General features: G+C 45.7%; 1 protein-coding gene across 10 annotated transcripts in view; it reads right to left on the reverse strand.

Annotated features, from left to right (window-relative positions):
• Rreb1 (ras responsive element binding protein 1) overlaps nucleotides 1-14,061 on the reverse strand; it is a 178,313-nt gene that overhangs the window by 83,442 nt on the left and 80,810 nt on the right. The window contains exon 1 of one of the 10 annotated variants that reach the window (XM_052157472.1): nucleotides 8,099-8,122. The exons of the other annotated variants lie outside the window; for them this stretch is intronic. The gene's annotated coding sequence lies outside the window, so the exon portion shown is untranslated. Of the gene's footprint in view, nucleotides 1-8,098; nucleotides 8,123-14,061 lie in introns of those variants that run through there. 10 annotated transcript variants of the gene reach the window in all.

Here is a 14,061-nt window from a genome sequence, read left to right on the forward strand (position 1 = left end):
CTGCACCTCCAGTTCTGCCACTCTACTCTAACAGTTGTCCCTGAGGCTCCACCCACCCAGCGGATATGACAAGATCCATCACAGAGTAGCCACCACCAACCTGCTACAGGTCACTTCTGCCAGTTGCCATGGATTTCAAAGGCAAACGACCCCAAGCCCTCAGCAACACCCCTTCTGCACATGTGCCCTGTGCTAACCCCACTTCAAAGGTCAGCTCTCAAACCTGCTACTTGCTTCTGGGGAAATCCGGGCTTTTAATTACGTTTCCAGCTGTTCTTCTAGCAGGCAGACAACTAATTCCTATTTCTTCTATGTAATTCAAATGCATTTTCCCTTGCTGGACAGTGTCAAAAGTAACTACAATGTAAGAGAATACTTTCAACCTTTAGTGTGGCAATCTGGAGTCAGAGTTTCCCTGGATACTGGCAAGACCCAATTTTAACTCTAGTTAAATATTCAAATGAACAGTTTCCCTTAGGAAAAACACCAAGGGCTTGCCTGAAGAGGAGCATTAAAGCTTACTCTATCCTTCAGGGTTAGAAATGTGCTACAGCAAATCTAAGTACAGAGAAGTCTCAAAGAAAGTGAATATATTGAAGTCTTGAGTATTCAAATGTATCTACGAGTCTGATTATTAGAACATGGTCCTGAGCCTACAATCCCATCCCGGCAGATGGAAGGCTGAAGCAAAAGGACAGGAACTAGTTTTAAAGCCTGCCTGAGCTACAAAGTAGGGTCCTGTCTCTTTAAAACAAAATGATGCACGCCCAATGGGGCTGGGGATAGCTGTGTCACTTGCGTATAGGGGGGTGGACTTGGCTGTCCTGGATTTGTAGATCAAGTTGGCTTCAAATCCAGAGCTCCACCTGCCTCTGCATTTTGACTGCTGAGATTAAAGATGTGTGTCAGAGCTCTATAGAGAAACCCTGTCTCCAAAAAACAAACAAACAAACAAAAACAGTATAAATATTGCTAGCATACCACACAGAGCAAAGTTAGGGATATTACTGCCAGGATTTAATACTTGTGTGGCTTCTGGAACCTATAAATCACCACCATATATATACTACAGTCACCACACTAGCTCTCTGTCTGCCATGTAAGCTACCTCTGCTTAAGTGATAGAGTACATATGAGCCGACCCCATACTAACCAATCTGTTGTGGTCTCCATGGTGATAACAGGTCATCTGCATTGTCCAATATTGAGGAATTACTACTAATAATTAGCAATTATCTAGAAACAAATGTAGATCACCTGAAAGTATTTTGATTTTTTTTTTTAAATTTGTTTAGTTTTTCCCTTGTGCATGTCAGTGCACTATAAGCTTGCAAAAAGGAAGCCAGGGGAGGGTGTCAGATCTCCTGGGGCTGAAGGTGCAGATAGTTCTGAGCTGCCATGTAGGTGCTGGGAATAGAATCTGAGTCCTCTGCAAATCGGCCAGTGCTCTTGACTACTGAGCCATCTCTTGAGCCATCTGTTTTGATTTTGTTTTTTTGGTTTTTTTTTTTTTTTTCTCGAGACAGGGTTTCTCTGTGTAGCCCTGGCTGTCCTGGAACTCAATTTATAGACCAGGCTGGCCTCGAACTCAGAAATCCGCCTGCCTCTGCCTCCCAAGTAGTGGGATTAAAGGCGTGCACCACCACCACCTGGTTGGATTTTGTCTATTTTTAAGACAGGGTCTCCCTATATACACCAGTCTGGCTTTGAACTCACAGAGTTGCATCTGACTCTGACTCTGACTCTGAAGTGCCCAACCCGGGCCCCCCCCCCCCCTTTTTTTTGTTTGTTTGTTTAATATGAACTTACTGATGCTTTTGAAGAAACTTCAACATTAGTCAGTTTGGACTACTTGGAAAAACACAATCATTTAAGTTGAAAGAATGAAGTTACAAAAAAAAATATGATAGCTTCGTTCTACTTCATTAAGAACTCAGTGAGGCTTGACAGAAGCAGAGAGCGTCTTATCAGCCTTGGGAAGGAAAGGATGGGACAATTAACTGCCACACAGTCAGATATAGATTCACTGTGATGATGCTAATGAGAGAAAACAAAACACAAGTCCCAGCTTGGCAAACCATCTTTTCCATCAAGTTATTTACATGTATCCTGAGAAAAAAAGCACACTCTGGTGGGAGTACAAGCAGGGTGGAGTGGGTGGGGGACACAGATCTCTTATCTGAGCCACAAATGCCCTGATGCTCACTCCAAGCTGAAATACAGTATTCAAGGTGTGGGACAAAGGGACTGTATTTAAATAGTTTCTCACTGCCACCTCCTCAGTCTCTTGACTCTGCTAAATTCTGAACGTGACTATTGGCTCCACAGAAGCTACATGCCTTTCCCTGAACATCTAATGTGACATGTGGTAAATAATCTGGACAGTTGAGGAAGACTCAGAAAGGAAACAGAAGGAAAACTTCCCCGTGGCCACGGAGAACGGCTACATGTGCAGGGTATGACTCTCCTAACGACATAAAAAGGATGCTCTCAGAACAGTGGGAGATCAGGGCCCAGAAAACAAAACGCATGTGACACTAAAGACACTAACAAAAACAGATGCACTCAGAGAATCCTGTTTTTCCTCCCATGACAGTAAAATTCTTTTAACTTTCAGAGTGCCAGGCAAGCAAGAATCAGAAACAGTGTAAATATGGAAAGCGAGAGCCTTTTTTTTTCTCCCCTTCCCCAAAGACAGCAGGCCACAAGACACCAGAAATAGACAGTGAGAGTCTGCTTCTCTGAGCAAGAAAAGAACTGTGCGTTAGGAACGCTTCCCTTGTGATGTTATAGTGAGCTCAGGCGTGACTATATAAGGTATGTTTATGGTATGAATGCATGCAAACACCATGTACAACTTATATCAAACACAAACTGGCCTGCAATGAAACCGGTTCTCCTGCATCCTAGGCTCCAAGATACCCCAGAAGGGAGAGCTAAGTAAAGATGCTTCAAGCAATGTCTCCCGACTTAGTGGCATTTGGGTGGCTCACTGCTCCCCGTGTGAATGCGCACACTCCTGCATTCCCGCCTCCATATTCTCCCTCCCTCCTAAGCTGTCCACTCCACAGTCCCACAGAGGCATAGATGCATACTCAGGAATGCTGCTGCTGAATAGGGCCTATGTTACATGACAGAGGGCACCCTCGGCTGCCTGAGAAACAGCTGTCCAGGCTGCCTGCCTGCTGCACACAAGTCCCCCGGCAAGCACAAAGTATTTTATTCACATCAAGGGTTCTGACTAGGAGGGGAAGCCAGGCAGTGAGTTGGGGGTGCAGGAGAGGGAGGGGGTGTAGGCCATAGTCCAGAGATGCTTTAATGTCCTGAAAGTGGTGAAGGGAAGGAGAAGAAAGAGGAGGAGGAGGAGGAGGAGGAGGGAGGAAGAAGAGAGAGGGGGAGGCAGGCTTCATCGCTGACTTTAACAGTCTTGCCCAACCTGTTCTGTGGTATGTTCTGTTAACTCCTTTCTGGCAAATGGATGCGAACAGCAACCCCTTTCTTCCTCCTTCCTCTCCTCGCAGCCATGTGGGCAGTTAAGGGCGGGCTTACAGAGAAAATACCACGGAGAAGAGCTAGCCCCATTCCTCACCAGCATCCAACCCGGAATTTTGGTCATATTGCTGAGAGTTTCACTATCAGCTACTGGAGCCTTCATCCCGGAGTCCTCCTCCTCTCCCAGCTCTCTTCCTTGGCCTCTGAATGAGCAAACCAAGCGTAAGCTGCCCTTGTCCACTTTTCTTGCACCCAGACAAAACACGATGCAGGAGCAAACACTGGCTTATTTCCCTTTATCTTTTCGATTTGCCGTTAGGCACTTATAGGGTTAATGGGTAGCCTCCAGACCAGAAACCTACCTGCTTAGCAACAGAAGCATCAACTAAGCCACACTGGCTCTTCTGACATAGGAAAAGCAGTTTCTACCTGCTAATTCCTTGTGCTGCGTTAGCTGCCATTTCAAACAGCACACATAATTAAGCACACACAAACTGTGGTAAAGGGAGGGCAATCTGCAACTTTATGCATTTTTAAAGGCACATATCAAAACCAAGCATGGAAACAAGAAAGACTAAAGTTGAGGACAAGGCTGAGAAAGCTGCTTCCCCCACCTAACCTACTACTTAGGAGACATCTTCACAAAAGAACAGTGAAGTGAGACGATCCCACCCCAGACTGCACCTTCTTCCTGTACGTGTTTCAGTATGCCAATTTTTAACAAAAACCCAAACATAACTCAGGGTCTCCATAACTTCTTTGAAAGGGAGATAAACATTTCAGAACAAAGGAGTCTGAAGGAGGCCAACCTGGGCTACAGAGCAAGACAATCTCCAAACAGACACACACACACACACACACACACACACACACACACCTTGCGCGCGCTCTCGCAGGAAGCCAGGCACAGACATTGAGAAAGACAGAGACAGGGAGAAAATTTACTTAAGACTTAACTACATAGCTAGGCATGTGGTGTTGTATGTCTTTAATCCTGGCCCTTGGGTAGAAGTAGGTGGATCTGTTGAGTTCAAAGCTAGCCTGGTCTACAGAGCAAGCTCCAGGCCAGCAAAGGCTATGCAGTGAGACCTTGGTCTCAAAAAGAAGGTGAATAACATACCAAGCCAATCCAGATCAAAGATTCAACAAACAGAGCGGCTTCATTTCCAGCAACCCAACAGAGCCATTCTAAGAGGCCTGGGATATCAATGCATGTAGGATCCATTGTTACAGGATGTTTGAAACATAGTAAAGAGAAATTCATTCGTGTCCTTGCCCATCAAGACCAACAGCAGCGGGAAAGGTCAATGTGGACATGCAAAACACAGCAGAAAGGGAAACGAATACTCCCTAGCTAAAATACCTTAAACGATAAAGAAGGAATAATTTCAATGTAAACACGTACTGCAACCAATCAGGGCCCAAAACGAGCATGTGAGAGGAAAAGAAAACAGAAGTGAAAAAGCTAGCACAAGCATTGTCCTGTGTGGAGCCCTGTTCTAAGAGAATTATTGTGTTATCCAGAAATATTCTAGAAATGCTTCAGAGCACCATGTAAAAGTTTAACTGACAGCTCCCTCAAATTATTTTTTTAATTAATATGTTTTATTATGGTGTGGTTGACAAAGCATGTCAGGCTGGGTATACACCTCAGCAGTAGTCACTCCAGCACTCTGGGCTGAGTCTGAGCAGTGGGTAGGGCTAGGGGGTTGTATTTATTATTTATTATTTATGTATTTAGGGGGCACACATTTTGATGTATGCATACATTATAAAATGGTTAAATCAAACAAAATTAACCCACTACCTCATACACTTATTTTTGCTATGAAAGCATCTAGGATCTTAAATTCTGAATTGAAGGCAATATTTGATTAAGAGATGATATAAAGATAACTTTATAACTTCAATTTAAAATTCAACTAAAATACTTATTTCAATTTCTCAGGCCAGTTTTAGCACACTAAAAACCTTATTTTCTGAAATTTACACTTTGGAAAAATAGATTGGCTCAAAAAAAATTCTAGTGTGAATAAAATCTCGGTCCATGCCAACAAAAAAAAAAGGGCAAGTGTTGGGGTTTGGGGGAGGGATCCATCCACACGGCTGCTTACTGGTCACAGGCAGAGTGGGCCGCAAGACCAGTTGTATCTAACAGTTGTGCTCAAAACAACAAATGGTGCATTCATGAACTGCGAAACCAAAGGCTGTTCAGGGGCTGTGAAGTCTTCTCCACATGAAGAGCCTCTGACTTTACTGTTGTTCCCCAGTGAAAAAGGACTGAATTCAGTTAGAGGCGCAGGCTGTCGACTTCGGCTGTGGCAAGACGGCTCAGATAAAGAGGCCTGAGGACCATTTTAACCCTCTACTAACAGGACCTGGGCCTAATGATAACTGAGTCAACCCCTCCACCAAAGATAATACTGGGAAAGGGAAAGGCACACTAGAAACCAGAATGTACACCGGCTTCTTTCCTCCTCAAAGAAAATACTCAATACTCCAAGCCCCATAACGACATCGGACTAGGCGATTAGACATAGCCTGACTACCTGAAACACTGCTTCTCCAGGACTTGAACAAAAGAAACATCTGGTGCCTGCTACTCAGCATCCTGATAACTCTGTCAGAGCTCTGAGTTCTTAAAATATTAATTAGTGGCATTTACACCTGCCAGTGCTGAGGGCCATGATGATTCTAGCACAGGTGCCACAGTACGCTATTTAACAGCAAGCACCCTGAGTTTTCCAGCAGGCAAATAGCAGTTAGGAGAATGTGGGGCTTACCTTTCATCCGGGGTTTAAAAAAAAATTTTTTTTTCTAGTTGCTGGGCTTGTGACAATGACTCAGAGGGTAAAGGCATCTGCTACAAGTCTGGAGACCCGAGTTTGATTACCAGAATTCACCAAAAACTGATTTTTGAAAGCTACACACACACACACACACACACACAAGATGAGACAAATGGTTGTGTGTGTGTGTGTGTGTGTGTGTGTGTATGTGTGTGTTGAATCTATGTAGCTCTAGCTAGATTGAACTCACAGAGATGCTTGGACTGAAGATGAATGCCGCCACACCCACCTCAACAAAAAAAAATTTTTTTGACACAAATGCTCTAAATTACCTGTTTCTAACCTTGACCTCAACTAACTCAATCAGAAGCTTCTGGAGGTGGGTTTTGTGTCATGGAAAAGTTCTCACCCCGGTGATGGATCTGCTTTGAGAAAGCTGGTCACCAAACAGTAAAGTAAAAAGGAGACAAATCCCTAAGTGCAGTAGGCCAGGCATCTCACGGTAAGACAGAGAAATGGTCTAGGCGACTATCATGTCCTGAGTGGGAGGGCCCCTTCTCTGAGGCTGCATCACGGTCCCTGGCTCCAGCCTCGTTCTGAGTTCCATGACTGTAAGTAAGGTTACTAGAGAACCTGCCAGGGAGCTTCAAAGCTGACCCTGTGGACTGTCCTAGAGTAAGACGGAGCACACCTAACAGGCCGGCTCTGTGACAAGGGACCTTTGGCCTGTAGCAACAGTGGCTATCCTTACTAGTGTGATATCCAAGTTCAGAACATGAGGAAGCCGCACCAAGGCTAACTAAACTGGCTCTGTTTTTCCCCTAACAACTTTTTTTTTCTCTTCCTGCGAAGAGAAATGTGACAAAGCCCTCATATGAGACAGGGCGCCCCACTTTCAACACAGTGACTGCAACATGTGAGCTTCCCAGGAAGGATGCAGAGCTGGAGGGCCGGGCTCAGCATGGCGCTGTGCAGGAGGCCTCTGCCTCTGCCCTCCAACGGAGAGTCATTTTGGAGAAACCCGTTGCCCCTTCTGAGCAGGGGATTCAGAAAGGCAGGGCTGAGCTGCGTGGCCTCCGAATGCTTGGCCACCTGGCTGCTGCCACTCTGCTGCTGTCCCCGCATGGAAGTCCCCGACTTCCTGCTCCCCGGGGGGCCCTCCTGCGGGTCCAGCTGCACAGCCCAGCGCCACCCTCCAGGAAGCCACGCCATCGAGGGAAACCCAAGATCCGAACAGGGGACTCGTTCTGAGGGAAAAATACAGAACGCGAGCCGGCCAGCCGCAGGCCTCTGAAGACTTCCGAAACTGCAAACGTGGTCACGAGCTAAAAAGCCCTCGAACTGGCCAGGAGGAGGAAGGCATAATAAAGAGGAAGAGGGTCTTGCTCACAGCACCCACATTTTCTAAGCTGTCTCGGAGAGCATTCTTTCTAAAGGCTTCGTGGCTCAGCGGGCTCCGGGGAACCTCTGGCTGCCCCTGAGCTGCTGCTCCAGCCAGACACTGCGAGGAGATCCTGAGAGGCGAGAGATCAGATCTTCAAGGTCCCCAGCGGGGGATGCCAGCGCCCTGCCCCACCCCCCACGGGCGCTTCAGCCAATCGGCGGCACCGCCGACATGATTGACAGCACCGCGGCCCGCTCGCGGAGTGCCCAGCACTCTAGCCGAAGTGAGACGAGCGTCGTGCAGGTCCCGGAGCCTGGCCAAGCCCCGCAAGTCCCTCGGCTGGGGAGGTCACCCGCAGGCCCGGGATGGCCTGGCTCTGCGGCTCGGGCGCCTCCAGTCCGCGCTGACGCGTGCCTGTATAATGGCTGCTCACCTCAAGTCTCCCCCACGACCTTCTCTGCAAGGCCGAACTGACCCCGGAGATGCCCAGCGGGGGGCACAGGCCTGGAAGTTGTGGGGTCACCCGGCGTGCTGACCGCGTCCTGACAAGGACAGACCCGAGCCTGAGGATGCCCATGCACCACGTTTAAAGCTCACACCCGAGGGCTTCGGGTTTCTTTGACAACTTTAACCTCTAGGTTGCCTCCGCAGTTGGGAGCAGACCCAGAACCGCCTGCCTGTCCGTCCGCCCGCCCGCCGGGCAAGCAACGATGCGAGTGGGCGAGCGGTCCGCCGTCGTCGCTTTAAAAGCCCCGGGTCGCAGGGGCAGGAAGAGGGCAGCTTAGTTATCCGCGGCTGATATTTTACCCCCCCCCCCTTTTTTTTTTGCCAAAAAGGCGAGAACCAAGTTCTTATTTTCAAACCTGACAGCCAGAGTTCTAGAATATTACCTGATATGTGAAACTTCGCGTGTCTTTTCCTACCTATATTTGGCGATATTGAATCCTTAGGGCTCTGGTTTGCGGGTTACTGTACTAACTGCAGAAATACAAAATGACTATTGGGGAGCAAACACGAATCATCTTTTTAGAAAGGAATATGAGAAAGCCCCGTCTTCAAAATCCCTGATCTTCCAAAGGACGCTAATGAATGAATGCTACACCTCATTTCTTGGCTGAGGCCTTGAGAACATTTCATCCCTTGAAGGATGCTTTCTCTGGAGAGGGAAGACCGTCCTTGCCTCGCACTGCATCTAAACGAATCCTTGTCAGTGTCTATACATAAAATGGTAGGCAGGAGAGCTCTAGCTACCCAGTAGGCCTCATAATGACTTGCTTTTCCCCTAAATTCTCAATAATCAAAAAAAAAAAAAAATCCAACAGCCATCTGACCTTGGACTCTCATTTTCATCTGTCTGTTGCAGTACGCTCTCTTTACTAACCATTCAGCACACTGCAAGCTCTGATAAAAGTAGTTAATGTTTACTGAAACCTGCGTATGAACTGTACTAAACCAGATAGGAGTAAAAAGGCAAAGTTCTGTTAACTGCATCTATGCGCTGGTGGGGGTTGGGGGTGCGGGAAGAATATTCTTCTCTAGTTTGAACCTGAAAATTCTCAGTGAGAAAATACAAACGTCCAAATTGACGACTTATGTCAATATGTATCAGCCACGAAAAGATGCTCTAGATCCATTTTGTTGTCTCTGGGAAGTTTTCTGGGTACAAATGAACCTCAACGACTTTACAATTGTCAGGGGAAAAAAATTAACAAAATTCAAACCAGAAACGTATCTTTCATGTCCTCTTATTTTTTTTGAAGGACTATATACTTTATTATTTTTGGAAGGCCTATATACTTTATCAATAACCAATTTTAATTATATTGCCAAGTATTTATCTGAACAGCTTTCATAAATTGGGTTATTATCACTGACAGAAAATGAGTAGTATTTCTCAAGTTATCGTCTAAAATAGCTTTCACTTAGCTCTTTAATTTTCCAATGTTGACAGTTTATTTCAGCCTAAGTAGATTTTATTCTAGCATCTCTTACCACCACGTTTACTATATATATTAAATCAGAACTTGCTGTTAATTGACACTGCGTTTCTCATTTCTACATAATCGCTTTTCTCAAATGACCTCAGTTAATAAAAAAATTCAACGTACATCCCACAGACACAGACCGTCACAAATAGGATGCTCTCAGGTGTTTAAGGCCACTTTCTCTCTTCCCCACCCCCCCTGCTTAAAGAGCAGCAGCAGTAGAATCAGTCACCTTGGAAACAAACATCACCCAGTGTTTGCAGAACAAACAATGGTACCTTTTCAGCCAGTACCAGGCAGGCAGGGCAAGGGGCAGCCAAGCAGCTCTAGGCCTCACAGGACTATTAACATATTAAATTCATTCAATGCACCAAAAAGTAGTCACTAAAACTGAAGTGCTCACTACCATGGGAGCCTCTGGCTATTCACCATATACAAAGTGAGATTTAAAATTAAAAAACAAAACAAAAATAAAAGCTTTTCATTAGCTTTAGAATTGTTTTAGATACCTGTAAGATACACAGAAGCACATCTTGTTACTGATGATCACCCTCCTGAAAACAAGGAAGTTGCTTAAGAAAAAAAGGCAAAAGCATGTTTCATCTGCTTCATCTAATTACTCCTACCAAGGCATCTTACTATTCTTCTAATATGCCAACATAATCGTTTTTTTTTTCAAATGTGCCTTAACTGGCTTATGTAATTTCTAGTATTGATGAATCTTCCTATAGTGACCTAAAATACCTCAATTCCAGAACAATTTTAGATAGCAATAATTACTCTTTGACCTTGGGCGAGAAGTCCGGGGCTGTCAGTTGCTGAGCCCTTCCTTACATAAACCATTTGACTGGCTCAAATTTTAGGAGAGATTCTGACTACTATCTTTTTTTTTTTGAAAGCACACATGGGCTCTTAATTAAAATGAAACACTATGTGTGTTCTTCAGATTCTTCAGCCTGAAATTTTTAAAGGGCCAATGAAAGTACAGTTTCCTTTTTCTGGGTGTGTTTTCCTCCCCACCAATTAAGAAGCCTAGGCCTAACTGAAGCATTTGGACAGCAGTTTGGTGTCAGTTAAATACCACAGTAACTGGCACTTTCTATCACCTCCAGACCAAGGGACAAATGCCTAGTTAACAGGGACCAGCACGAAGCTTAAACTGGAAAGAGTGCCAAGTCTTTTTGTTTGTTTTTTTCTTTCCATTTTTTTACCCCCTTCAAAGATTTGGATCTTTGACATCCTTGCGTACAAATGCACGAATGCCTTCTGATTGGGGTGTAAAACTCATTAATGACGGCTCATTCGAAGTGAGAGTCAATCAGCTAACATCCTCACCTTCCTGGACTGGATGGAGGCTCACCGAAAGGGGGGGTGGGGTGGGGTGAGGTGGCTAAACGGTTAGACAGGGTGCCCTTGAAAAGGAAAAGGAACCCTGTATGCGATGACTGACCATGCTGGAAACTTAAAAATACTTTAAAATCCGGCCACAGCCCTGAGCACCAGGCAGCCACCCTGAGCACTGTGGCTGCAGCTCTGGGCCGAGAGGAAGAGGAGGAGTCAGGCCAAGGCCAAGTGACTTACTTCTCCAATCCTCTCCTTCCAGCATTGCAAAGAAAAAGTAAAAAAAAAAAAGACACAAGGGAGGCCTTCCGGACGGCACTTGACTACTGTATCTTTGCAGTCATTTTTACTGACCTAACCACGACAACTACCTGGAGTAATTTGAGCAGCTGACTCCATTGCTGGGCCAGAAAAGCCAGTTTCAGTTCTTTAGGAAAAAAAAAAAAACCCTAAGAAGCATTTGGCTTCTCAGTTTTACTTGCCTATGCATTGGGCATCTAAACACCACACGTGGGTTAGCATACAGGACCAACAGCCAAGCAACTTCTGTCCTGCTCAGACAAAGGCAATTATGGCCTTCAGACCCTCCTTGGATTCCAACTCCCTATCCTGTCCTCCCTGTACCCCAGGGGTGGGGAGGAAGCATCTAGGAGAGCAGAACATTCTCCCTGCTCCTCCCTTCTCCTCCCTGGCCTTTCTGGGAAAGCATGGGGACAGGACTGCCCACCTCCTGACAGCCTATAAAGCAAAGGGCCAGCTTTGCAGGGTTGGGGAAGGAGTCTAGGTGCCCAGCCACTCCCATCTCCAGATACAGGAAAGATGGCCCTGGGGGCAGAGCTTCCTCCACGGTCTGCAAGAACATCTCAAAGGAGCAGAGTTGGCAAAGAGAGGGAAGGGAAGAGGCCAGGTGTGTGGAGGCCTCATCTTTTTAGCCTCCTCAGTATCTATCTGTATCTAGTTTCTGTTTCACTACCACTGTGCATAAGAATCTATGAGGCAGTGCATGCCTGCTTTCTAATGTAATTCTGAGGGCAACACATGATTAGTGAGAGACTTGTACAAGCCATTGATAACACAACAAACGCATTAGGCTCCAGAACTTAATCCATTTTAAATAAAGATATTTATACTTTGTTTATAGATTTGTGTCTTTAGAGAATGTTATTTACTTTATGGTCTGTTACACCTAAAAAAAAAAATATCACTTTCTTTTCAAGAAGGTAGGTCTGTTGAGAAAAAAAATTATTCTTATGCGTGCGCACACGTGTGTGTGTGTGTGTGTGTGTGTGTGTGTGTACACTTCCATAACCACTTTCTCCAGTAGCTTCTCTATTACAAACAATGTGCCTATTTCTAACCACTGAGACCCAAAGTAAGCTACCTAGGTGTTTAAGACTTCAAAACAAACTGAAACCCTAAGATATCAATCACAACTCATGTCTTTTTTAAAAACTATAATTACATTTACAAAAGCGATGGAGACCCTACTGGCGGAGGCATCTTCCAACTCAAACCTCACCAAGAACCAAATTGCTCTGGAATTTCTAAACTAAGTTTGGAGGGTTTCCTCCCCCGAGACCTTCATGAGGTCACTGTGTACCCAAAGTAGCCAGGCGTCTGGTCAGGGCGGACAAGCCTTTCTCACAGCTGAGTTTACCAGCAAAGGTATACTGGGTAGATGGTCACAAGTTCTTCAATTGAGGCCTGGCTGATCCTCTGGGGTCACCTGCTACCTTCTTTATGAGATCCACTTCCTCCAATTATCCCTGCCTGGATCTGACCATTTGTGAGCCAGTCAGGAATACTGGCTTTTGGAAACCTGTGCGTTCTTAGGCTCAGCTGATAAGCATTTACTGTCTCCTTTCCTACGCTGCCACCTAAAGTTCCGTGAACAACTTGGAAAGGCTATAAAGGCTTGGAATAGAGACACATTAAATGTTTTGGAGCACACACAGACCCGCCTAAAATGTAAACAGCATATCAGTTTCTGGCCCAGACTCTTAGAAAATAGGACACGGAGTAGGACCAGGGTAATGGTCTTCCTATAGCTAACAAAGGACGTTTCCCTGAGATGGTGGCCACCTCTACCTGCGTCTTGGCAAGTTCAACAGTACAGTAACTCTGCCCTCAGTGATGAGGACAGACGGCATCCCGTTTTAAAAAGAGGGAGGAGAGCGGAGAGGTTTCTGAGGAAGGTATCCTTCCACTGGATGGTGTTTTCTGTTCATCCACCTTAAAGCTGCTGGTACTTTTCCTTTATGTGACAAGACAACACCACCTTTCCTCCCAAAGGTTTGTATGCGAAGACTGGCTAGGGGCATTATTTTATTGTCTAACACTATGGTACAAGATACACAGTCTGCCCATTTCAGGGATGAGAAAACTAAAACTGTAATTAAGGCAGATGACTTTGGGTTCAGGGTTCCTACCTAACAAACCCAGTGCTCACGTTAACAGATCAGAGTAGATCATTCAAAGGGCCTTTTGGAGGAATAAAGGCAGGCAGGGATGCTTGGACAATCTGGCAGATCAAAGTCACTCCCCTGACTCAACTCTTTGCTCTAAAATGACTGTGATCCGAGGGCCGCACTGGGCACTGCTTGGGGAACGACGCTCGCCTGACTCACCAGTGGGAACAAAAGCCATCCCCTAACTTCTCAGAGAATGGCCCTCAGCTCCACACACCCCACTGCCATTCCTAGACTGAGCTGAGGGATCCCGTTTAGAGTTCAGAGCTGACCTAATTGTTATCTCCCTGACACTGGTCCTTAGCGTGATTCATACACAGGAACTGTCCCTGGGCAGGAGCCTCTGGGGAACTGTTTCAAGGGAACCACTTAATTATCACCTCAGCCAGTACTAGTCCAGTCTATATACATGTAAGTACTACTGGTCTGCATGCATATAAAGACTGCTATGACTAATGACAATAATAAATGCCACTGAAATGCTATTAATGACTTCTTTGTCACTGAAGATTTAAGATGGGTATTCACTAGGTATCTCTCTAGCCTAGAACTTTCTATGCAGGCACGGCTGGCCTCACCGGCTGCCACTGTCCCCTGAAATG

Source organism: Apodemus sylvaticus, chromosome 14, assembly GCF_947179515.1.
Source record: "Apodemus sylvaticus chromosome 14, mApoSyl1.1, whole genome shotgun sequence".
Taxonomy (NCBI): Eukaryota; Metazoa; Chordata; class Mammalia; order Rodentia; family Muridae; genus Apodemus; species Apodemus sylvaticus.